Below are 23,292 nucleotides of genomic sequence, written 5' to 3' on the forward strand. Positions count from 1 at the left end.
AAGTGTGAGCAGGGGTCCGAGGGGCCACCGGAGTGGATGGAGTTCATGGTAGCTTTGGTCTCCTCCGTGCTGATGTGAGTCCAGGCGTTGAGGGTGATGGCTGGGGTTGTAGGTTCTGTGGTGGTTGGCTGGGTCTGGTGTCCGAAGCTGTCTTACGATGGAAGAAGGTGGCGAGGGAGTTGCAGAGGTCTTGTGAGGGCGTGATGGCGTTGGAGTTGGCGTTAGGGTTGGAGAGCTCTTTGACAATGTTGAAGAGTTCTTTGCTGTTGTGAGTGTTCTTGTCCAGTCTGTCTGTGAAGGAAGTTCTTTTGGTGGCGCGGATCAGTTGGTGGTGTTCGCAGGTGGCGTTTTTGAGGGCAGACATGTTTTCTGCGGTGTGGTCCTTGCGCCAGGCTTTCTCGAGGGTACAGCAGTTTTTTTTGGATTCCTTGAGGGTGTCTGTGAACCATTGAGGTTTCCTGGTGCTGGTCTGTCTTGGGAGCCGTCTGAGGGGTGCGAGGTTGTCTGCGCAGTTGGTGATCCAATGCATGAGGCTGAGGGCTGCGTCGTTGGGGTCGGTGGAGAAGGTGGGTTGGTTGTCGCTGAGAGTGGAGAGAAGCTGTTCCGTGGGGATTTTGTTCCAATGTCTGCGTGGGATGGGTTGTGTGCGGAGGTGGAGAGTCTCGCGTCTGAAGGTGAAGTGGACACATCTGTGGTCGGTCCAGTGTATTACGGAGGAGTGGCTGAAGGATACGTGGTTGCTGGCGGAGAAGATGGGGTCGAGCGTGTGTCCGGCGATGTGGGTGGGGGTGTTCACCAGTTGCTTGAGACCGAGGTTGTCGAGGTTGTCGAGCAGGGCGGTGGTGTTGGGGTCGTTGTTCTGTTCCAGGTGGAAGTTGAGGTCACCGAGGAGGATGTAGTCCAGCGAGGCAAGGGCGTGCGGGGAGATGAAGTCAGCGATAGATTCGCTGAAGAGGGCGCATGGTCCAGGGGGTCTGTAGTTGAGAGTTGCTATGAGGGTGGTCCTGGGGTCGGTGTGGATCTGGAAGCGCAAGTGTTCGGCGGCGAGGGGGGTGTCTTCGGTGGAGGTGGTGACGTTGATGGAGTCCTTGAAGACGATGGCGATTCCTCCACCGACTTGGTTGGTGCGGTCTCTCCTGGTGATCTTGTAGCCGTCGGGGATGGCTATGGCGATGTCGGGGGCCGAAGAGGTGTTCATCCAGGTCTCAGTGATGAAGGCGACGTCCGGTGGAGTCCAGGAGGTCCCATAGTTCAATGGCGTGCTTGTGGACGGAGCGTGCGTTGATCAGGATGCATTTGAGGTGGTTGTTGGCGCGTGGGCTGGCGGGCGGGGTGGAGTCGCGGTGGAAGGTGAGTTTGCAGGTGAGGCATGCGAAGGGTCCATGGGTGCATTTAGGGTTGGCTTGGAAGCAGGTTCTGGAGCGCCCCGGGTTGAGGGCGTGGAGGGAGTTGGGGTCGTAGCTGTGCTGTGGGGTTTGGGAGTGCTAGGGGCCATGGTGCTGGGCGCGTTCCAGGTGCGGATGGGCGCAGACGGGCTTGCCTTTGGCGCGCCAGCGGCACGCCCGCTGCGCGCCACCGCTATAAGAGGGAGGAGGGGAGGAGGAGGGGCCAGCTGGGGGCGGGAGGTGGGGCGACGAATGGGAGTGGGGGGCGGGGCCGAGCAGGAGGTGGCGGCGGGAAAGCGCAGGGTGGGGGGGTCAGGTAGAGGGGAAGGGAGAAAAGATAGGGAAGGGGGGATTACAGAGGAGGAGAGGAGTCAAGCAGAAGAGGTGAGAAGAGTCAAGAAGAAGAGGAGAGAAGAGTCAAGAAGAAGAGTCAAGCAGAAGAGGAGAGACCAGAGAAGCAGAGGAGGGAAGCGTCCAGAAGATGAGGAGAAGGCCACAGAGGAAGAAAAGGAACACGCAGAGAAGAGTACAGAAGAAGAGAAGAACACGCAGGACGGGGTGCAGAGGAGAAAAGAAGAACATAGATGAAGAGCAAAGCAGGAAGTGAACACGGTGTGGAAGAGGAGAAAAGAAGAAGAACACAGATGAAGAAAGAACACGCAGGACGGGGTGCAGAGGAGAAAAGAAGAACACAGATGAAGAGCAAAGCAGGAAGAGAATGCGGTGAAGAAGAGGAGAAAAGAAGAAGAACACAGATGAAGAAAGAACACGCAGGACGGGGTGCAGAGGAGAAAAGAAGAACACAGATGAAGAGCAAAGCAGGAAGAGAACGCGGTGAGGAAGAGGAGAAAAGAAGAAGAACACAGATGAAGAAAGAACACGCAGGACGGGGTGCAGAGGAGAAAGGAAGAACACAGATGAAGAGCAAAGCAGGAAGAGAACGCGGTAAGGAAGAGGAGAAAAGAAGAAGAACACAGATGAAGAAAGAACACGCAGGACGGGGTGCAGAGGAGAAAAGAAGAACACAGATGAAGAGCAAAGCAGGAAGAGAAAGCGGTGAGGAAGAGGAGCGGGGCAGAGAGGAAGAGCAGAACACGCAGCAAGGGGGCTGCAAAAGAGGAGCAGAGAGCGGAGGAAGATGGCTACCAGAAGAAGGAGCAGAAAGAGAAGGGAAATGGACAGCAGAGGTGCGGAGAAAGGTTGGAGGAGAGAGCGGAAGGCAGAAGACAGAAGTTCAGGGAAAGAGAGGTGAATAGCGCGGGGCTGGGCGGGGGGGAGTACTTACGGTTTTAGCAGGTCTTGCTGGGAGGTGTCGGGAGCCTGGGCTGGTGGAGCTGCAGCGGCAGGGAGAACGACCTACCCTAGGGTCAAGGGTCGCTGACTCTGCCGCGCAGTGGCGGCTATAAGAGGGAGGGGGGGGAGGGGTCAGCTGGGGGCGGGAGGCGGGCGACGAATGGGAGCAGGGGGGGCGGGCCGAGCAGGAGGTGGCGGTGGGAAAGCGGAGGGTGGGGGAGTCAGGTGGGGGGAAGGGAGAATAGATAGGGAAGGGGGGATTACAGAGGAGGAGAGGAGTCAGGAAGAACAGAAGAGGAGGAGAGAGAAGAGTCAAGAGAGAAGAGAGAAGAGTCAAGAAGAAGAGGAGAGAAGAGTCAAGCAGAAGAGATGAGAAGAGTCAAGAAGAAGAGGAGCGAAGAGTCAAGAAGAAGAGTCAAGCAGAAGAGGAGAGACCAGAGAAGCAGAAGAGGGAAGCGTCCAGAAGATGAGGAGAAGGCCACAGAGGAAGAAAAGGAACATGCAGAGAATAGTAAAGAAGAAAAGAACACGCAGGATGGGGTGCAGAGGAGAAAAGATGAACACAGATGAAGAGCAAAACAGGAGAGAACGCGGTGAGGAAGAGGAGAAAAGAAGAAGAACACAGATGAAGAAAGAGCACGCAGGACGGGGTGCAGAGGAGAAAAGAAGAACACAGATGAAGAGCAAAGCAGGAAGAGAACGCGGTGAGGAAGAGGAGAAAAGAAGAAGAACACAGATGAAGAAAAAACACGCAGGATGGGGTGCAGAGGAGGAAAGAAGAACACAGATGAAGAGCAAAGCAGGAAGAGAACGCAGTGAGGAAGAGGAGAAAAGAAGAAGAACACAGATGAAGAAAGAACACGCAGGACGGGTGCAGAGGAGAAAAGAAGAACACAGATGAAGAGCAAAGCAGGAAGAGAACGCGGTGAGGAAGAGGAGAAAAGAAGAAGAACACAGATGAAGAAAGAACACGCAGGACGGGGTGCAGAGGAGAAAAGAAGAACACAGATGAAGAGCAAAGTAGGAAGAGAAAGGGCCCTTAAACCACAGCCTCACCGTATCTCGAAACTGATGCATTGCATCGGCTGCTTGGCACATCTTCAATGCGGATCCACGCAGCAGCCCCTCAACCAGGATTTAAGGTACTTTCTTCAGCGGGCCTGACTGGGTCCCTGTAGCCAGCCCATACATACTCCATCGCGGTTGGGCAGAACTTAAGACTTTGTCCTGGTCCAGCGTGACCAGATAAGCCCAATAGTGCTTGGTGCTTCTTAGCGTTTTTTAATTAAAACTTTGAAATTCAATATATCCGGGTTCTACTAATTAGCTTGTTGTAGTTTTGGTCTTGTTTCATTTATTAAAATCTACTCTCTCATTCTAACTCTGTTGTGGGCTCCTTTTGTGGTGTTTTGTCACTGTTTTACTGTTTGAAGTATTCCAGAAATACTTTACACATTGCCTCTAAGTTAAACCTGAATGTTTTGTGCCAAACTACCAGGACTTGAGCACAAGTTAATTTGGGGTTTGCTTGTGTCTTATCCTGACAATGATTGTGGTTGCTGCTTCACCAGGGCTCACACCGCAGTCAATCAACAACCCAACTTCTTACAGGGAGTCAGTGAAAGCTTATTGTTCCTAACTTGATGGAAAACCTCCTTGCACAAAAGTGTTGTGATACACTGTGCCCATTTCATTGCCAGCTGTACATTGGATCCAGTTCACAGAGTTAGAAACAGCTCATAATTCACTGAATCATAGTTTGAACCCAACATTTGTGTGTGCTTCCTCATTTTTGGAGATTTACAGAATCACTAATGGTATTCCTATGATTTATAGAATTACATATCTTCTTTTAAAAAAAATGTTTAGAACTCTTACTTTTGTTTTTTTTTGTTTGTGGAACCAAACATTACACATAGCAGAGACAATGAGATACACTTGTAATAGTAGATTGGCATTTCCCAGACCTCTCCCTCCCGCCTCACCATGCCCTCTATCTGGGGCTCAAGGACCGCAGTTGCCCACTACTGATAAACACCTTGTGTGCTCTCTGGTGGGTCATCCAACCCTAGGCTGTCTTTGGAGTCCTGAAAACCATAAAACATACACCATTGTCCTGAGACCTTGTCAAATTTATTGGGGCAGTTGGGACCCTCGCACACTACCACTCATGCCTCCATACATCTGTTCATACCCCCTCGCCACATGTTTTCCATTGGAAGTTGAGTTTGCCCCACCTCTGGGCTGTATCCTGTTTCACCACAGGAATCCCAGCATGCAAAATAGCATCTGTTTCCTTGGGAGGTCTACATCGTTGGGGATTCCCAACGATGTATCTGATGATCTCTTCTCAGTAGCTCCACACTATAGGGCAGGACCGTTGAGTGTGTAGCTCTCTGATGATCTCTTCTCAGTAGCTCCACACTATAGGGCAGGACCGTTGAGTGTGTAACAGAGTACTCTCCTCAGTGATGCATCTCAGGCAGTGAGGATTAGGTGCCCTCCCATTCTGAAAAATTTGCTCCTATGGCAGTATGCCTGGTGGAGAATATTGAACTGTATCATTTGACTCTACTGTGGATGGCCACCGATCTTTGGTGAATCAGTGCTGCCTCCCAATCAGTGTCCTCCAAGACCCCGAGATCTGTCTTCTGTCTGTCCCGGAGTCTTTTGAGACAATCAGGTGTGTTATTTATTATTATCAGGTAAAGGTGCAATGCCTATAATGTGCCATCCCACACCTTCAAACCGCCTAGGTTGGCACAGGCAGGTGTTTCCTATTTTCCCCGTACAGGTAATGGAGGTGCATGGTTGCCGCCATCTTCGCATGTTCCAAATTAATTGCCAGCTCATTTTGAGGAGTAAACCCCCACCCATTCTTTAATTTTTCAGAGCTGTACTACCCAGTAGTACATTCTCACATTTGGGACTTCAAGTGCCCTGCTGTAGCTTGGACAATGCAGTATTTTGAAGGCTGTTCTTGGGGTGTCCCGTTCCATAATAGGTCTCTCATTATGGTATCTATCCTGTCAAAGTAGGGTAAAGAGCCAGGGAAGAGGGTATTTGGTACTTCATACAGCAGCTTGGGCAGGGTAATCATCTTAAAGATTGTGGCCCTGCTCATAAGTGAAAGCAGAAGTGTGGGCCATTTCACAGGATCCTTTCTGAAATCCCCATCACGCTATCTAGGTTTAGTTCCGGAAATTATTCAAGGCTTGCCGTAGTTTCAATATCAAGGTATCTGAAACCTGTCCTCAAGGTTTCAACATCCCTTAGTTGTATTCACAGGTCCTACCAATGTCCCGCCTGGTAGAGTATGGAATTGCCCCAACTTATTCTGTATTCGTAGAGTGCAATTCAAAGTTACAGGAGTTCTAAAGGACTACCGGGACTAAGGTTTCCACGCTGGAGAGATATAATAGTGCATTATTTGGCTAAAGGGAGATCTTTTATGAGTCCCCTATCAGCACCAGGAATCTGACTACAGCTGCCCATAGTCTTACCCACTCAAAAATGAAGAAGTTCCTTGTAGCTGGAGATCCCAAGGACTGCCTAACAGGTTTTTGATGTATGATTACTGTTGTTGTTTATAAACATAAAACCCAAACATTGTTCTTGGGTGAATTATTTATGCTCATTTCCGTGTACTCATTTGAGCATGAGCACCCAACCTCGGAAACCCACCCACCCAGCCATGCCCCCAACCTCGGAATCATCCTGGACCCTAACCTCAGCATGAACCATCAGATCAATGCAGTCACCTCTACCTGCTCCCGCACCCTTCGCCTCCTATACAAGACCTTTAAATGGACTCCCCTTGAGCATAGAAAGACCATCACACATGCCCTCTTCACCAGCAGACTGGACTACGGCAACACCCTCTATGCCAGAATCAACAAAAAACTCACCCACAAATTGCAAAACATCCAGAACACCGCTGCCAGATTGATCCTCGACCTACCCCAACACTGCCACAACACCTATGCACACTGCACAGGCTCCCTATCAAGAATCACTCTCAAAATTTTCACCTACGCACACAAAGCCCTCCATAACACCGGACCTGCCTACCTTAACCAGCGACTCAACTTCCACATACCCCACAGGACCCCTCTTCAGGAAAACCAGAACAGGAGGCCGCTACCTTGCCGCCACCACCTGGAACACCCTACCCATCCACATCAGACAAACCACCTCCCTCTCCAGCTTCACAAAGGAACTGAAGACATGGCTTTTCTAAACCACCTCCGGTACACGCTACACCCTCCCCCCCACCCTCCTGCAGCGCCTTGAGACCCTAACGGGTGAGTAGCTGCGCTCCATAAACTCTGATTGATTTATTGATAGACATATTTGCAGACAGTAGGATGTAAGAACTGTAGGTGACTAGGATGAAAAATGCTAAGCTAGAACTCAATGGGCTTGGCAAGTTTTTTGCAAGTTATGGGGATAGCTATATGGAGGCTTTAATTAGATCTTACAAAACACAGATTCTATTGACCATCAACAAGTGGCTCCTAGGTGGGCACTCAGCAAAATGCATGAAAAATAAATTAAATAAAAAATCGGGGACGTTTGCAACAGACAATTAGGGGGGTCATTACAACCCTGGCGGACAGTGTTAAAGCTGCGGTAATAGCGCAAACAGTGAAGCAGATAAAAAAAGGGAATTATGACCCTGGCGGAAACCGCCAAAAAAAGACAGCCACTTTAACACACCGCCTGCCACGGCGGTACAGACAAACGCCAACAGACAGGCGGAACACAGTGTACCGCCCATAGTATTACAACCCGCCAATCTGCCACCTTTTCCGGGGCGGATTCACTGTGGATAAAAACATGGCGGAAGCAGTTTCTGCAATGGGAAAACGCTCACCTCAACACATCCCACGAGGAACGAGGACTCCATGGATCCAGAACTCCAAATACTCCCTGCCCTTGTCTTTCTGCTCCTCTACGACTATCATCTACGTAGGCGCCGAAGACAACGGTGAGTACTGCACCTACGACATGGGGGAGGGAGGAGGCAAAAGTTAGGGGGACACCTACCAAACACCCCCACCCCCACCCCCTCCCCCAACCTCGCATAATACAACATACACACCAATGCATCCACAAAAATCACAGTAACAACCCACAATCCCCCCGGAAGAATGAAAAGACAAAGCAAAATCCGTTCAAACATTGTAATGTAGCAATATACATGTCTTACAGAAATATACAGATATATACGAAATTCAGTCAGAAATATATACATTACGAGAAGTAGTGCAGATATGTACATAACAATGTCCGTGCACCAACAGTCCAAAAATGCATGGGCGAGGCCCACAAAAGATACCTGACCGCAATCGGAGAGAACACTGCTGGGGCATCAGATAGAAATACTACATGCACCTCAGGGGGAAGGGAAGGGGGGGCACCTCAGCCGGATGAGTGCAAAGCCAGATCCACGACGGGGCTCCATGCCCACTGTTCCATCCTGGGGAGTGCAAAGCACAGTCTCACAAGTCTCTACAGTCGGTGGCTTGCCCACTGTGCCATCCTGGGGAGTGCAAAGCCACAGTCTCACAAGTCTCTACAGTGGGTGGCTTGCCCACTGTGCCATCCTGGGGAGTGCAAAGCCACAATCTCACAAGTCTCTACAGTGGGTGGGTTGCCCACTGTGCCATCCTGGGGAGTGCAAAGCCACAGTCTCACAAGTCTCTACAGTGGGTGGGTTGCCCACTGTGCCATCATGGGGAGTGCAAAGCCACAGTCTCACAAGTCGATAACATTCACCACTGGTTCTGGGGGGGACTGGTGCCCAGACTGGATGAGTCTCCCCGTGAAAGTTCCTGTCCTGTCACTGTCCCAGCTGCACATGGGATAAGGATGCCTGATGTGACGGTCTATTCATTCCTACCCGGTGCATTCCCTGTTCAGCGGTCTTTGCCCTGTTCAGCGGTCTTCACCATGGCGGTCTTTGCCCTGTTCAGCGGTCTTCACCATTGCAGTCTTTGCCCTGTTCAGCGGTGCTTTGCCATGGCGGTCTTTGCCAAGTTCAGCGGTGCTTTGCTATGGCGGTCTATGGACTGTTCAGCGGTGCTTTGCCATGGCGGTCTTTGCCCTGTTCAGTGGTGCTTTGCTATGGCGGTCTTTGGACTGTTGAGTGGTGCTTTGCCATGGCGGTTTTTGCCCTGTTCAGCAGTGCTTTGCCATGGCGGTCTTTGCCCTGTTCAGCGGTCTTCACCATTGCGGTCTTTGCCCTGTTCAGCGGTGCTTTGCCATGGCGGTCTTTGCCCTGTTCAGCGGTGCTTTGCTATGGCGGTCCTTGGACTGTTCAGCGGTGCTTTGCCATGGCAGTCTTTGCCCTGTTTGGCGGTGCTTTGCCATGGCGGTCTTTGCCCTGTTCAGCGGTCTTCACCATTGCGGTCTTTGCCCCGTTCAGCGGTGCTTTGCCATGGCGGTCTTTGCCCTGTTCAGCGGTGCTTTGCTATGGCGGTCTTTGGACTGTTCAGCGGTGCTTTGCCATGGCGGTCTTTGCCCTGTTCAGCGGTCTTCACCATTGCGGTCTTTGCCCTGTTCAGCGGTGCTTTGCCATGGCGTTCTTTGCTCTGTTCAGCAGTGCTTTGCCATGGCGGTCTTTGCCCTGTTCAGCGGTCTTCACCATGGCGGTCTTTGCCCTGTTCAGCGGTCTTCACCATTGCAGTCTTTGCCCTGTTCAGCGGTGCTTTGCCATGGCGGTCTTTGCCCTGTTCAGCGGTCTTCACCATTGCGGTCTGTGCCCTGTTCAGCGGTGCATTGCCATGGCGGTCTTTGCCCTGTTCAGCTGTGTTTTGCTATGGCGGTCTTTGGACAGTTCAGCGGTGCTTTGCCATGGCGGTATTTGCCCTGTTCAGCGGTACTTTGCTATGGCGGTCTTTGGACTGTTCAGTGGTGCTTTGCCATGGCGGTCTTTGCCCTGTTCAGCAGTGCTTTGCTATGGCAGTCTTTGGACTGTTCAGCGGTGCTTTGCCATGGCGGTTCTGGTACGGACATTGGTGTGTGGCATGACGTTCCCTACACTGGGCATTGGTGTGTGGCATGACGTTCCCTACACTGGGCATTGGTGTGTGGCATGACGTTGCCTACACTGGGCATTGGTGTGTGGCATGACGTTCCATCATAGCCCACCTGGGCTGTGGCAGCCGTGGCCCTCCTGGGCACTGACTCCGGCGGTGGCCTCCTGAACAGTGACGATACTTGGCCCCTCCTGGCCTGTGACTCCGGCGGTGGTCTCCTGACCAGTGACGATACTTGGGCCCTCCTGGGCTGTGACTCCGGCGGTGGTCTCCTGACCAGTGACGATACTTGGGCCCTCCTGGCCTGTGACTCCGGCGGTGGTCTCCTGACCAGTGACGATACTTGGGCCCTCCTGGCCTGTGACTCCGGCGGTGGCCTCCTGACCAGTGACGATACTTGGGCCCTCCTGGGCTGTGACTCCGGCGGTGGTCTCCTGACCAGTGACGATACTTGGGCCCTCCTGGCCTGTGACTCTGGCGGTGGCCTCCTGACCAGTGACGACGGTGCTGGCGGTTGTGTCTCGACTGCCGGGAATGATGCCGTCCTTCTTCGCCGTGACACTCACAACAGGCTGGGCAGACTTCCTCTGGCCCTTCCCCACCTTTGGTGGAGTCACAGCTGACTCTCCAATCCCCTTGGAACCCATGTGAGTTGTTTTCCCACCAGGAGTCTTCACACGGTCCCGTCGTCCAATCTCTAATTTTAGAGCCTTTACAGGGGGTGGGCTGCCAGTGCCTTGGCACCGGGTCACACTGCCTGCCCTGGTGGCCGGTGCACTCCACAAACCTTGAACAGGCACCACTGGTATTGGAGGCTTTTTGGCTGAGGCGCTACGACGGGACTGATGAATTGGTGGGGGGGTGGGAGCAAAAAGGTCAACTTTACAGAGGGACAGTTTCTGACGTACACTGGGATGGGTAGTTGGAGGGGGTCTGGGAGTGGAGGAAGAGGAGGTGGTTGTCGGAGGTGTCACTTTAGGTGTTTTGGGTGCAGGTGCAGGTACTGGAGGCTGTCGTGAGGTGGATGGATGTTGGGTGTGTGGGTGCCCGCGTTTGTGTACTTTGGGAGGGGGCGTCACAGACACACTGGGGGAGGACACGGGACGTGTAAATGGCAGTGGAGGTGGTGAATGCAGGTGAGCGGCTCGTGGTGCTGGGTCTCCTTGTGCGATTCATGGCGCCTGTAGATGTGGTGCATGCAGGTGTGTGTGTAGACGAGACTGGGAGGGAGGAGGGAGAAGAGGAGGAGGGGGACACAGTGGAGGCAGTGGATGTTGCTGTGTCTGTACGTGGGTGAGGCTTGCGGGAGTGCCTGTGGGTTGTGTGGTGCTTATGTTTGCTTGAACTACTTGTGTGTGCTGACTTGTGTGCATGCTGGTCTGTAGGTGTGCTTGGGATGGGCTGGGGTACAGGAGATTGGGTCTGGGTGGAGGAGGTTGGAGGGGGGAGGCTGGACACAGGGACAATGGCTGCCATCAGTGCTGAGGCCGGAGATTGCAGGGTTCGCTGAAGGACAGCCTGAACAGAATGAATGCCCTCCAGGAATGCATTACCGTGTTGCAACTCTCGTTCTACACCCTGGATGGCATTCACAATGGTAGACTGCCCAACAGTGAGTGACCTGAGGAGGTCAATGGCCTCCTCACTGAGGGCAGCTGGGGTGACGGGGGCAGGGGCTGAGGTGCCTGGGGCGAAGGTGATGCCCACCCTCCTGGGTGAGCGGGCACGGGGCGAATGCTGAGGGGCTGCTGGGAGGGCGTTGCTGGTAGGGGAGGTGGCGGCTGTACCTGTAGAAGTGGGGCGCACAGATGGTGCCACCACCACAAGGGAGCCCCCATCGGCGAACGAGTCTGTGTCGCTGCTTGGTGATCTGGTGGCCGACATAAAGCTCCCCTCGCCCTCCGTCCCACTGGTGCATTCTGAGTCCGTGGTGTGGCCCTCCATGGCCATGTGGGATGCACCTCCCTCGTGCTCCGGTGCCACTGTACCTCCGCCTGATGATGCTGATGTACAAAAGGACAGGGAGAGCAGAAAAAGGGGGGGAGACAGAAGAAAGGGAGTTTTAGTGCATGGCATACCGCTACCGTTGGCGGACAAGACAGACACAGCAGCCCCCTGCATTGCGCCATGCTCCTGCCATCTGCACATGCAATCTCTGGGATATGGCCTACATGGCTATGGTGGATATCTGCACCCATGGATGCCACAGGGGCAACTATACCTGTACTTGGCACTCTGCTGAGGTGGGGTAGAGTGCCACATGGCCTGCATTACGGAGGGGCCTAGCCTACGAAACTCGCCCTAGCCTAGGTACACCCACAGGCCTCCTCCCCCACCCAGACCCCTCCACTGCGCGCAAAGTCCGCAGAATGAGGTTGTACTCACCCCCTTGTGTCTGCTGTGATGCCCTCAAGCGCCCATCCAACTCCGGGTAGGCCACCGCCAGGATCCGGAACATCAGGGGGGTCATGGTGCGACGGGCACCCCTCCCACGTTGGGAGGCCATCCCCAGCTGAGCCTCCGCCGTCTTCTTGCTGCAGCGGCGAATGTCCTCCCATCTTTTCCGGCAGTGGGTGCCCCGTCTCTGGTGGGCCCCCAGGGTCTGGACCTCCTTGGTGATGGCACGCCAAATGTCCCTCTTCTGGTGGGCGCTGACCTACATGACATGCACAAGGAAAGAGGAACAGTCATTACCAACTGCACCGTCGATGTGAGTGCCCCCCTCCCTACTCTGGCCATGTGGCCCATTCATTACCATGCATAAATGTTCTATGAACTCTGCCCCCTTCCCTCATCCAACCAGCCCTCTTCACCCAGGCCTAGCCCATACAACGTGCTCCCTGTATTCTAACCTGTTGGTCTGGAGGACCGTAGAGTAGCGTGTACTGGGGGAGGACCCCGTCTACCAGTTTCTACAACTCCTGTGCAGTGAAGGCAGGGGCCCTTTCCCCAGACGCAGCAGCCATCATCGCTTCCAGACCGAGGTCACAGCAGCACTTCCAGTGTAGGTCCTCTCCTGTCGAAGGTCAGGTATCTAGTGATTGAACAGATAGAAAATGGCGGTGACGTCCGCGGTGGTGCGCATCATCACCGCCGGCGCACCTGTTCATTGGCTCCTGGGACCCATAGGGTCCAATGTTAACCAATGCAGCATTGCGCCGCGGTCTACGACCGCCTACCGCCACGGTGTGCAACGCCAGTGCAGTTACCCCACAGTCCCATTGTCCCAGTTTAGAGGTCAGGCAGCCGCCATTTAAGGGGCCCACCTGGTTTCATTTACTTCTGCGTCACATATAGCTAGGCCTACACTCAACACACATACAGGAAGGGATTTGTGAGTGGTGTAGTCTTGTGTGTAACAGTGGGTACATACCTGGAGGAATTATGACTGATTCGTTGCTGTTGTCCTTCGTAGGCACCGTCAGCTGGGACATGTGAGAAGATAGCGGAATCCTCCGGTGTACCGACCGCTGGTGGACCTGTTGACAATGGAAGAGCGACATGTCATCGTCACTTAACGGTTTGACCGTGCCACAATCCAGGAACTATGTATCCAGTTGGAGCCAGACCTGATGTCACCAATCCGCCATCCGACTGGAATCCCCTCTGACGTGCAGGTACTATCAGTGCTCGATTTCCTTGCAAGTGGGTCTTTTCAGACAACAGTGGCCATGGCATCAGCGATGTCCCAGCCTATGTTTTCCATCGTGCTGTCCAGAGTGTTGTCTACCCTGCTGAAACGCGTAAGGAGATACATCATTTTCCCTGAGGTGGGAGATTTGCCTACAGTTAAAGGTGGCTTCTATGCCTTTGGACATATCCCCAACGTCATAGGTGCCATTGATGGGACCCATGTAGCTCTGGTCCCCCCCCACAGGAGTGAACAGGTGTACAGGAACAGGAAGAGTTATCATTCTATGAATGTTAAGATGGTCTGTTTGGCAGACCAGTACATCTCGCAGGTAAATGTATGTTCCCTGGCTCTGTGCATGACGCCTGCATCCTGCGGAATAGCAGCATCCCTGATATGATGGGTCAATTCCAGAGGCACCGTGTATGGCTATTGGGGGACTCTGATTACCCCAACCTTTCCTGGCTATTGACCCCAGTGAGGAATCCCAGGACCAGGGCAGAGGAACGGTACAATGAGGCCCATGGGCGGACTAGGAGGGTGATCGAACGCACCTTCGGCCTCCTGAAGGCCAGGTTCAGGTGCCTCCATATGACAGGTGGATCCCTATTCTACTCACCGAAGAAGGTGTGCGAGATCATCATCGCCTGCTCCATGCTTCATAATCTGGCTTTGCGATGCCAGGTGCCTTTTCTGCAGGAGGATGATCCAGATGACGGTGTTATAGCAGCTGTGGAGCCTGTGGAGCCTGTGGACAGTGATGAGGAGGAAGCTGAGGAAGAAGACAACGACAACAGGGAGTCAGTCATACTGCAATATTTCCAGTGACACACAGGTGAGAACATTTTCATGTTTGACATTACATTAACTTTCACAGGTCTACCTCTATCCTGTCTGTCGGTTTCAACCACTATTTGGTAACTGAGTTGTACCTTTCGATTACTGTTTCACAGGTGTACTTACCAATGTGTCAGCTTGCATCCTTCAAGTACTTGTGATGTGTGACATAGGTATGTTAGCTTTACAATAGGAAACGCATTATCACACTGTCATTGATAATACATATTTACTAAATCACAGACTGACTCCAGATTGTTTTGTGTTTCAAGGGTGTTTATTGAAGTGCTAATTATTGGAGGGGGTGGTAAAATGGTGATGGGTGATGGTGGAGGAATGTCCATGGCAGAGTATAGAGCATAGGAAGTGGAGCTGGGGCAGTTTAAGTATGGACAGGGAAACAAGGTGGGACAGTGGGAGGACAAACAGGGTGGTCTCATTTCCTGGCGGGGGTCTTGCCATCTTGCTCTGTCCTGTTCCTGGATCTCAGGGACCGCTTGCGTGGTGGTTGTCCGTCTGCAGGGGGTGGGGTGCTGGTGTGGTGGTCCTGTTGCAGGGCGTCCTGTCCACTAGCGCCGGCGGAGGTGGTGGGCAGTTCATCGTCCTGGTTAGTGTCAGGAGCCCCTTGGAGTGCCACGGTGTCCCTCAAGGTCTGCTGTATGTCCTTCAGCACCCCTACGATGGTGCCCAGGGCGGAGCTGATGGTCCTGAGCTCCTCCCTGAACCCCAAATACTGTTCCTCCTGCAGGCGCAGGGTCTCCTGCAACTTGTCCAGGACCGTCGCCATCGTCTCCTGGGAGTTGTGGTATGCTCCCATGATGGAGGATAGGGCCTCGTGGAGAGTGGGTTCCCTTGGCCTGTCCGTCTTCCTGTCGCACAGCAGCCCTCCCAGTTCCCCTGTGTTCCTGTGCCTCCGTCCCCTGGACCGTGTGCCCACTACCACTGCCCCCAGGTCCCTGTTGTTGTTTGGGTGGTGGGTTAGCCTGGGTTCCCTGTAGTGGTGGACACACCGCTGATTGACCTGTCCTGGGTAGGGAGGTTTGGGCCCGCTGGGTGGGTGCTGTGCTGGTGTTAACAGAGGGTGGAAGGTCGGTGTTGGGCTGTGCCTGTGCAAGGGGAACCGACTGTCCGAGGCCCATGATGGTCCAGGCTGGTCATCAGGATCAAGTAGGGCAGAGCTGCTCTCGTCACTGTGGGCCTCTTCTGGGGGTGGAGTGGTGTTGTCTGGACCCTCTGGTTTGGTGACGGTCCTTCGGGTTCCTGCAGGGGCATAAGAGCATGATTATTGCATGTGTGTGTGTAATGGTGTGCAATGGGTGGGTGAGCGTGTACCCCAGTGCAAGCATTCCTGTGTGGGAGCTTGTGTGATGGTGGTTTAGGGGGTTGTATAGGTGTGTGCAGTGGGCATGCTTTAGTGCTGGGTGTCCTTGTTTAGTTCTGTCATGCAGGGCTTGGTGTTGGGATGTGTGGTTTGTGTTTTTAGTACATTATTGAGGATTTGGGGTGATAGGGGAGGGGGTGAGGGTGGGGGTGTGTGATAGCATGCAGGTAGGGTGGGGGATATGATAGTTAAGATTTGACTTACCAGTGTCCCATCCTCCACCGACTCCTGCGTGACCCTCAGGATGCATGATGGTCAATACTTGCTCCTCCCATGTTGTTAGTTGTGGGGGAGGAGGTGGGGGTCCGCCGCCAGTCCGCTGAACCGCGATGTTGTGCCTGGAGACCGTTGAACGCACCTTCCCCCGTGGGTCGTTCCACCTCTTCCTGATGTCCTCCCTATTTCTTGGGTGCTGTCCCACTGCGTTGACCCTGTCCACGATTCTTCGCCATAGCTCCATCTTCCTGGCTATTGATGTGTGCTGTACCTGTGAGTCAAATAGCTGTGGCTCTACCTGTACGATTTCCTCCACCATGACCCTGAGCTCCTCCTCGGAGAAGCGGGGATGTCTTTGGCGGGACATGGGGTGGTGTGTGTGATGTGTGGGGCGGTGTGAGTGTTGATGTGTGTGGTGATGTGTAGTGGTGTGTGGTGTTTTGTGCGTGGATGTGGGTTGGGTGATTTTGTTGTGTGCCTCTGTATGGTGGTGTTGTCTTGGCTGTGCAGTCTCTCTGGCCTTCGTCTCTAATTTGTGGTCGTAGGGGTTTGTGGGTGATTTGGGTGTGTGTTTTATATTGTGTTGGTTGTGTGGGAGTGGTGTTTGTATGTGTGTCAGGTGTGTGTATTTGGAATTGTCCAATGTGGCGGTGTTTTGGAGATGTGTGTGTATTTTGAGCGCGGCGGTGTGTACCGCCAATGGAATACAGCGGTTGAAAGACCGCCGCGTGGATTTGTGGGTCATAATAGCATGGGCGTGTTTCTGTTGGCGTGGAGGTTTTGTTTTCGCCAGTTTATCACTGACCTTTGGTGTGGCGGTGTTGTGTGGGTGTCTGAATTTCAGCGGATTCCGAGATGTGGGTCATAATAGCTGTGGCGGGATTCCGCGGCGGCGGCGGTGTATTGCCGGTCTTCTGCACGGCGGTAAGCGCCTTTTACCGCCAATGTTGTAATGACCCCCTATATTTTTTCAAATTAACCCCTATATCTTCGAAAGAAATGAGCTTGGTTTCCATTTGTGGGGCAAGCTAAACTTTTCTAATAAATTGACTAAATGCCCTGTTCAGAGGTGAGAACTATTTGGTAAACAGCTTCATGCATGCTAGTTTGAGGGAGCAGTGGAACTCCCTGCTAAAGGTTGCATCGATGCTTAAATTATTTTAGGCATAGAATAAAATGTTGCCATGCCCAACAGAGGATGCTAGACTGAAAGCGTGGCAAGAACTCTGAGCACAAATAAGTTGCCACATGATTGTATGCTTTTGTGTTCTGTGAACTATTAAGGGAACATCGAAGGCTGTCCATCAGTATTTGGAAAAGAATACCATTACATATGTTCAGAGAAGGCACAGGTGAAGTGGGGCAGCGAGGATTGATGGTTGTGAGGCCTTCTGCGCGAGGAGTGCTGCGCCAGCCTTTGGCTGTAAGCCCGTTGTTAAAGAATCCTCTGCTTTGGCTCCCTAGTGCGGCAGGGGCTGGTGACGGGTGCCAGCTTTCCCTCGGTGATTCGGGCCTGCTTGTGCTCCCAGTGGAGGACTACTGGGACGTGGCCGGGACCGCTGCATGGCCCACTGCTGGGCAGGGTGCTACTACCGTTGGCTCAAAACCACTTTTGCCTTGATGACTTTGGCTACTGACCCCTTCCGAGAGGATTTAGGTGACAGCGCTATATTTAGGTTAAGAGGCCACTGTCTGGGCTTTAGCTTGGGTCTGCTCAGGCCCCCCTGGCTCTCACAGTCTGGGGCAATGCAGGATCCATTTTATTACTGGGCCTTCTTCCACTGCAGTCAACATATTGAGCTGCACTAAGGGCTTCCTATTAGGCTTGCAGTTCCCTCAATAGGATCTTGGGCCAGAACGATAATAAACAGACTAAATTATCCTTTGAGTCACGTCAACATACGTGCACAGTGGAACTAGACCATGATGTTAATGGACAGGGGTCTCAAGACTGTGATGAGGCTTCTCTTAGAGGACCATGTAGAGGTGGTATAGGTGGGAAGGGGGAACACCTGCCTCAAACTCTTTAGCAAAGACCAAATTCCTCGCTACCATACACCTGTTTATATAGTTCCCAACTGGAGGGTGCTGAAAGTGTGTGGGGCCTCCACCATCCTTGTCTTTTGCTCCGCAATACATATGATTATTGGCCCCACAAAGCTTAATGTTGAAGTCACTCTCCCAAATTATGAGAGTCTCCCTGTTGGGTCTTTCAATAAGGGAGTCTAGGGCAGCCTTCAGTTTCTCTAACACTGTAGTTACTCTTGCACCAAACAAATTTATCAAGATCAAATCAAAAGAGTAGGATGTCTGACTGAGGATAACCCGGAAATGTGAGGAGTACCCGATAATTCTTGAATAAGTGCCCACAAGGGTAACTGAGATTAGAATGGCTAGGTCCCCCTTGGCCTGCTGTGTATTTGATGGCAAGGCCCTACCACACAGGCAATATTAACATCCACACTAAAGTCCTCCTGTGCCCAGGTTTCCTGCAAGAAGATAATGTCAGCTTCCATTATTTCAGTTTATCAGTCCGGGTTTGTCAGCTTGTTATGGACACCTGCTGTATTCCATGATATTAGCCTAAGCCCAACTTGTTCTTCCCCTGTGTCATCCCAACAAGGCAGAGTGGGTTCATAGTCCCCTGCATCCACATTAGAAATCGCAGCTTCTGGCTCTTCTGACCCCACCCCACCCCCAGGCACCATAGCAGCTTCCCCTGATATCTTTCTCCTGATTATTGGCGAGTGAGTCCTGAGAAACGGAAGCCTCTTTAGTACCATTTCTTCCACAATTGTCTTCAAATTGTAGATGCGCTGACCTCCTTCGCCATACCAGCTCATGCTGAAAGAAATGAACTTTCCTGGCACGCTAAGCAAAGCCACCAGTGCGGTAAAACTTTTGAGCCCTTAGTATGTATGTAAGGCGCCCTTAGTATGTAGGTAAGGGTGGCCCAAACAAAAAAGACCTTGTGAAGAGAAATAGGGCATGATTCAGAGTTTGGCGTATGGGTTACTCCGGCACAAACGTGATGGATATCCCATTCATGGTATTACAATTTACATAGGATATTATGGAAACGTAATACAGCGGACAGGATATCTGCCACGTTTGTGACAGAGTAACACCATCAGCTAAACTCTAAATCATGGCCATAGTACCTAATGCACAGACATGAACAAACGGGTGTATAAAAACTGTGCATTACTTAAGGGCTGATGGTTAACTGTGAAGATGAAGTTACCACTTGCAATTTTCTTTTCACCTCCCCATCCCTTTGTACCCTCTGCTATGCTGTATCGGAATCACCACTGCAAAAAGAATGGGGCCGAATATGACTTGCTCCCAAAAAAGGAAGGGACACTTACATGCTCAGCAGCTAAAGTGAGGTGGTCTCAAGTCTAGAATCAAAAGAATCTGCTTGGCCCAAGATGGCTTCCACATCCAGAGCTGAATGGTTCCCATCAGAAATAATATGTCTGAGAATTGCCACAAATATATTTGGGCAGAAAAGGAGGGAGCAGCAGAGTTTGGCAGATGGGATCATGAAGGATCGAGGGGGTAACCAACTTCCATAAAAAGAGTGTAAATTGTGAGATTAGCGCCCCTTCGCCATGAACCGAATCACGTTGACTCCTGATTTAACTTAAACCCAGGTCAGACCAAGCGACAAGGTTCAAATCACAGCCCTGATGATTTGCTAAAGATCTAAAACTTGGTTAGATGATGCAATTCCAACAGCATTAATAATACACTACAGGAAGTTACCGTCAGGTCTACTTCCTAATGAAAATGACAGCTAGAACCAGATATAGCCTAACACAAAAGCTAAGAAATGCACAGCAAGATTTACTTGCAATCTGACACCTTTGAAATCAAAGAACCAATTTTATAAGTACTGCATCTAAGACAGGCTAACGTAGAGGCTCCTCACAAGAATTAGGGGAGAAAGCTTTGGCTTGTGTCCCAGGAAGTAAAATTCGTTATAGACTTTTCAGCAGGTAAATCAAACTGATGACATGCTAATGTCTAACATAACAGGGCTGTACTACGCAATGATATAAGAATCCAGCCAATGTAATATTGATAGAATATGGTCCATCACAATTTAATGTTTAGGATCACCTACATATTGCATTTTTAATTACATCACTGTGTCTAAAACTAACTTAATAACCTACACTACACCTGATGAAAACCGTAGCTCATATGAAAACGTACCAACTAGCTGAGGTACTCTAAGGACACTCCTGGAGACCCCCTGCTCCATCCTAGAGATATATGAGGAAGCAAAAAAAGAACATTTTCTAAGATATGACTTTAACAGCAGTTCTTTACTAAATCCAAAACCCCATGGCATCCTCGCTGTAATACTGGGCTCTATGTACCCCCGTCCCTGGTGAGGTTGAGATTTACAAAACACACTGTCACTGCGTACTGCTGCCTTTAGTGTGATTTTGTAAAGATCAACTTCCGCCAAGAAACGGACCCCTGTCTCTGAGCAAGACACATGCCCAGGACTCAGGTAATGCTAATCTACTTTTTAAAATGGTAGAGTATCATATGGCAGGGACTCTCTTGGGCCAGGAGTCCACTTGGCTTCACCAGCAGCCTCTGTGCCCCTGATCCCCGTCTGCCGCCAGGATTTAGAGATCGAGGCCCTCCACCACAGCAGGCACCCGTCTGCGCCTCATCCCTGGTGCCTAGTGGTAGGCTTACTGTGTCGTTGTGCTCTACTGTTGCATTTAGCTTTTTTCATTTTTCAGAATAGTTTTTTCATTTACTGTACTGTTTTAAATAGCCTTTGTGCCATTGTTTTTGCCAGTCTCGTTTTCTGTGCCCTTTTTGTGCCCTTTTCTGTGCCGGTCCAGCTCAGCTGGCTCTCACCGGTCTTCCAGCCCCTGCTGCTGCGTCCCCTGCAGCTCTGCCCCCCTCGCGCACCCATTGGTCCCTTCCATCCCACCTCCCAGCTGGCCCTCCCTCCCACCTCCCCCTCTTAATGGTGCCTGCTGCACGGAGCCCCGCGTGACCCCCTGACCGGATCCTGGCTAGGAGTCCACTTGGGTCCACCAGCCGCCACCGTGCCCCTGATCCCCATCTGCCGCCAGGATTTAGAGATTGAGGCCCTCCACCACCTGCAGGCACCCGCCTGCACCTCATCCCTGGTGCCTAGTGGTAGGCTTACTGTGTCGTTGTGCTCTACTGTTGCATTTAGCTTTTTTTGTTTTTCAGAATAGTTTTTTTGTTTACTGTACTGTTTTAAATAGCCTTTGTGCCATTGTTTTTGCCCTTTTAGTTTACTGCGCCCTTTTTTGTGCCCTTTTCTGTGCCCGTCCAGCTCAGCCGGCTCTCGCCGGTCTTCCAGCCCCTGCCGATGCGTCCCCTGCGGCCCCACCCCCCTTGCACACCCATTGGTCCCTTCCCTCCCACCACCCAGCTGCTCCTACCTCCCACCTCCCCCTCTTAATGGTGTCTGCGCCAGAGGCGCGCCAGAGGCAAGCCTGTCTGTGCCCTCCGTGCCTGGACCGCGCCCAGCGCCGGTCCCTCTGGCCCTCCAACCCTACCCCCTAGACAGCACTACTCTGCCACCACGCTGCACGCCCTCAACCCAGGTCTGCACCCCACCTGCGCCCAAGCCAACCTTAAGCACACACACGGATCTTTAACATGCTACGCATGCCAGTTCTCCAGCACCCCCACAAACACCAACAACACTGACACGCTCCATGCCAACCCTAACACGCCCTACTCCAACACGCCCCACAACAACACCGACACGCTCCACAACAACACTAACACGCCCCACAACAACACCAACACACCCCACAACAACAGCAACACGCACCACAACAACAACAACCCCCGCAACCACCTTAACTGTAGTCTCTTAAACACCCGCTCCGTACACAAGCATGGCGTCGAGCTCTGGAACCTGATCACGACACACTCCCCTGACATCGCCTTCCTCACGGAAACTTGGATGAATTCCTCACCTGAGCCCGACATAGCCATAGCCATCCCAGAAGGCTAAAAAATCTATCATAGTGATCGTCTAAACAAACCGGGGAGGTGGCATCGCCATTGTGCATAAAAACATCATGAGGATCACCACCAACACACACAACACCCTAGACAGTGCAGAACACCTACACTTCTTAATTCACATAAACACCAACACCACCCTCAGAGGAACCCTCATTTACAGACCACCAGGACCTCGCCCCCCTTTCTGTGACGCCATCGCTGACACTATCAGCCCCCACGCCCTCACATCCACAGACTACATCCTCCTTGGTGATATTAACGTTCACCTGGAGAACCCCCACGACCACAACTCCACATCCCTACTAGACAACCTCATGAACCTAGGACTCAAACAACTGGTCACCTCACCCACCCACTCAGCAGGACACACGCTAGATGCAATTTTTACCTCCAGCAACCACATATCTTTCACACACACCACCGAACTCCACTGGACCGACCACCACTGCGTCCACTTCTCCTTCTCGAAACCCCTCACCCACCACCATCAACACACCACACCCTACCACATGTGGGACAGGATCCCCACAGAACACCTGAACGCCAAGCTCGCTCAAACCCCCCCCACGCACCAATGACCCCAACATTGCTGCCCCTAACCTCACACAATGGATTACAACTTGTGCAAACTCACTCGCACCTCTGAGAAGAAATAACACCACCTGCAACATCAAGAACGCCCCCTGGTTCACCACTGAACTCCAAGCCTCCAAGCATGAATGCCGCAAAACCGAGAAAGCTTGGCGCCAAGAACCCTCAATGACCAACTTCTCCACCCTCAAAACCAACATACGCAAACATCATCAACTCATCCGGACCACCAAAAGGGCTTACTACATGGAATGCATAGACAGTAACTCACATAACTCTTTACCATCATCAAAGAGCTCACCAAACCCAAATCCTGCAACATCCACCCCAATCACACACAAAACCTCTGCAACTGCCACTCCAACCACTTTCACCTCAAAACTTTAGACATACACAACAGCTTCACACCACCAGCACCCACCATCTCCATCACGGACACAGCCAACAACAACACACACCCCCCTCCAACCAACTGCACACCTGGGCCCCTACCAACGACAAAGAAACCGAAACAACCATAAACTCCATCCACTCAGGCTCCCCCTCGGACCCCTGCCCCCACCACATCTTCAACAAGGCCAGCCCAGTCATCACTCCCAAGCTTCGCGCCGTAATCAACAGCTCCTTTGATGCTGCCACCTTCCCAGACTCCTGGAAGCACGCCAAAGTAACTGCACTCCTAAAAAATACGGGCGCCATCTTGGGGGAAGTCAGTGATTGACAAAGTGTTGGTCTACATACAACTCAACATTCTAAAAAGACATACGTCATTTGAGGTATTGGTTGCACCTACATTCAATCCAAGAGAGTTGCTTTTTGCTTACTAGGATTAAATGGATTAGGAAATATATTGTGACTTCCCCCAAGATT

The sequence above is a fragment of the Pleurodeles waltl genome, chromosome 5 (genome assembly GCF_031143425.1).
Source record: "Pleurodeles waltl isolate 20211129_DDA chromosome 5, aPleWal1.hap1.20221129, whole genome shotgun sequence".
NCBI classification, from domain to species: Eukaryota; Metazoa; Chordata; class Amphibia; order Caudata; family Salamandridae; genus Pleurodeles; species Pleurodeles waltl.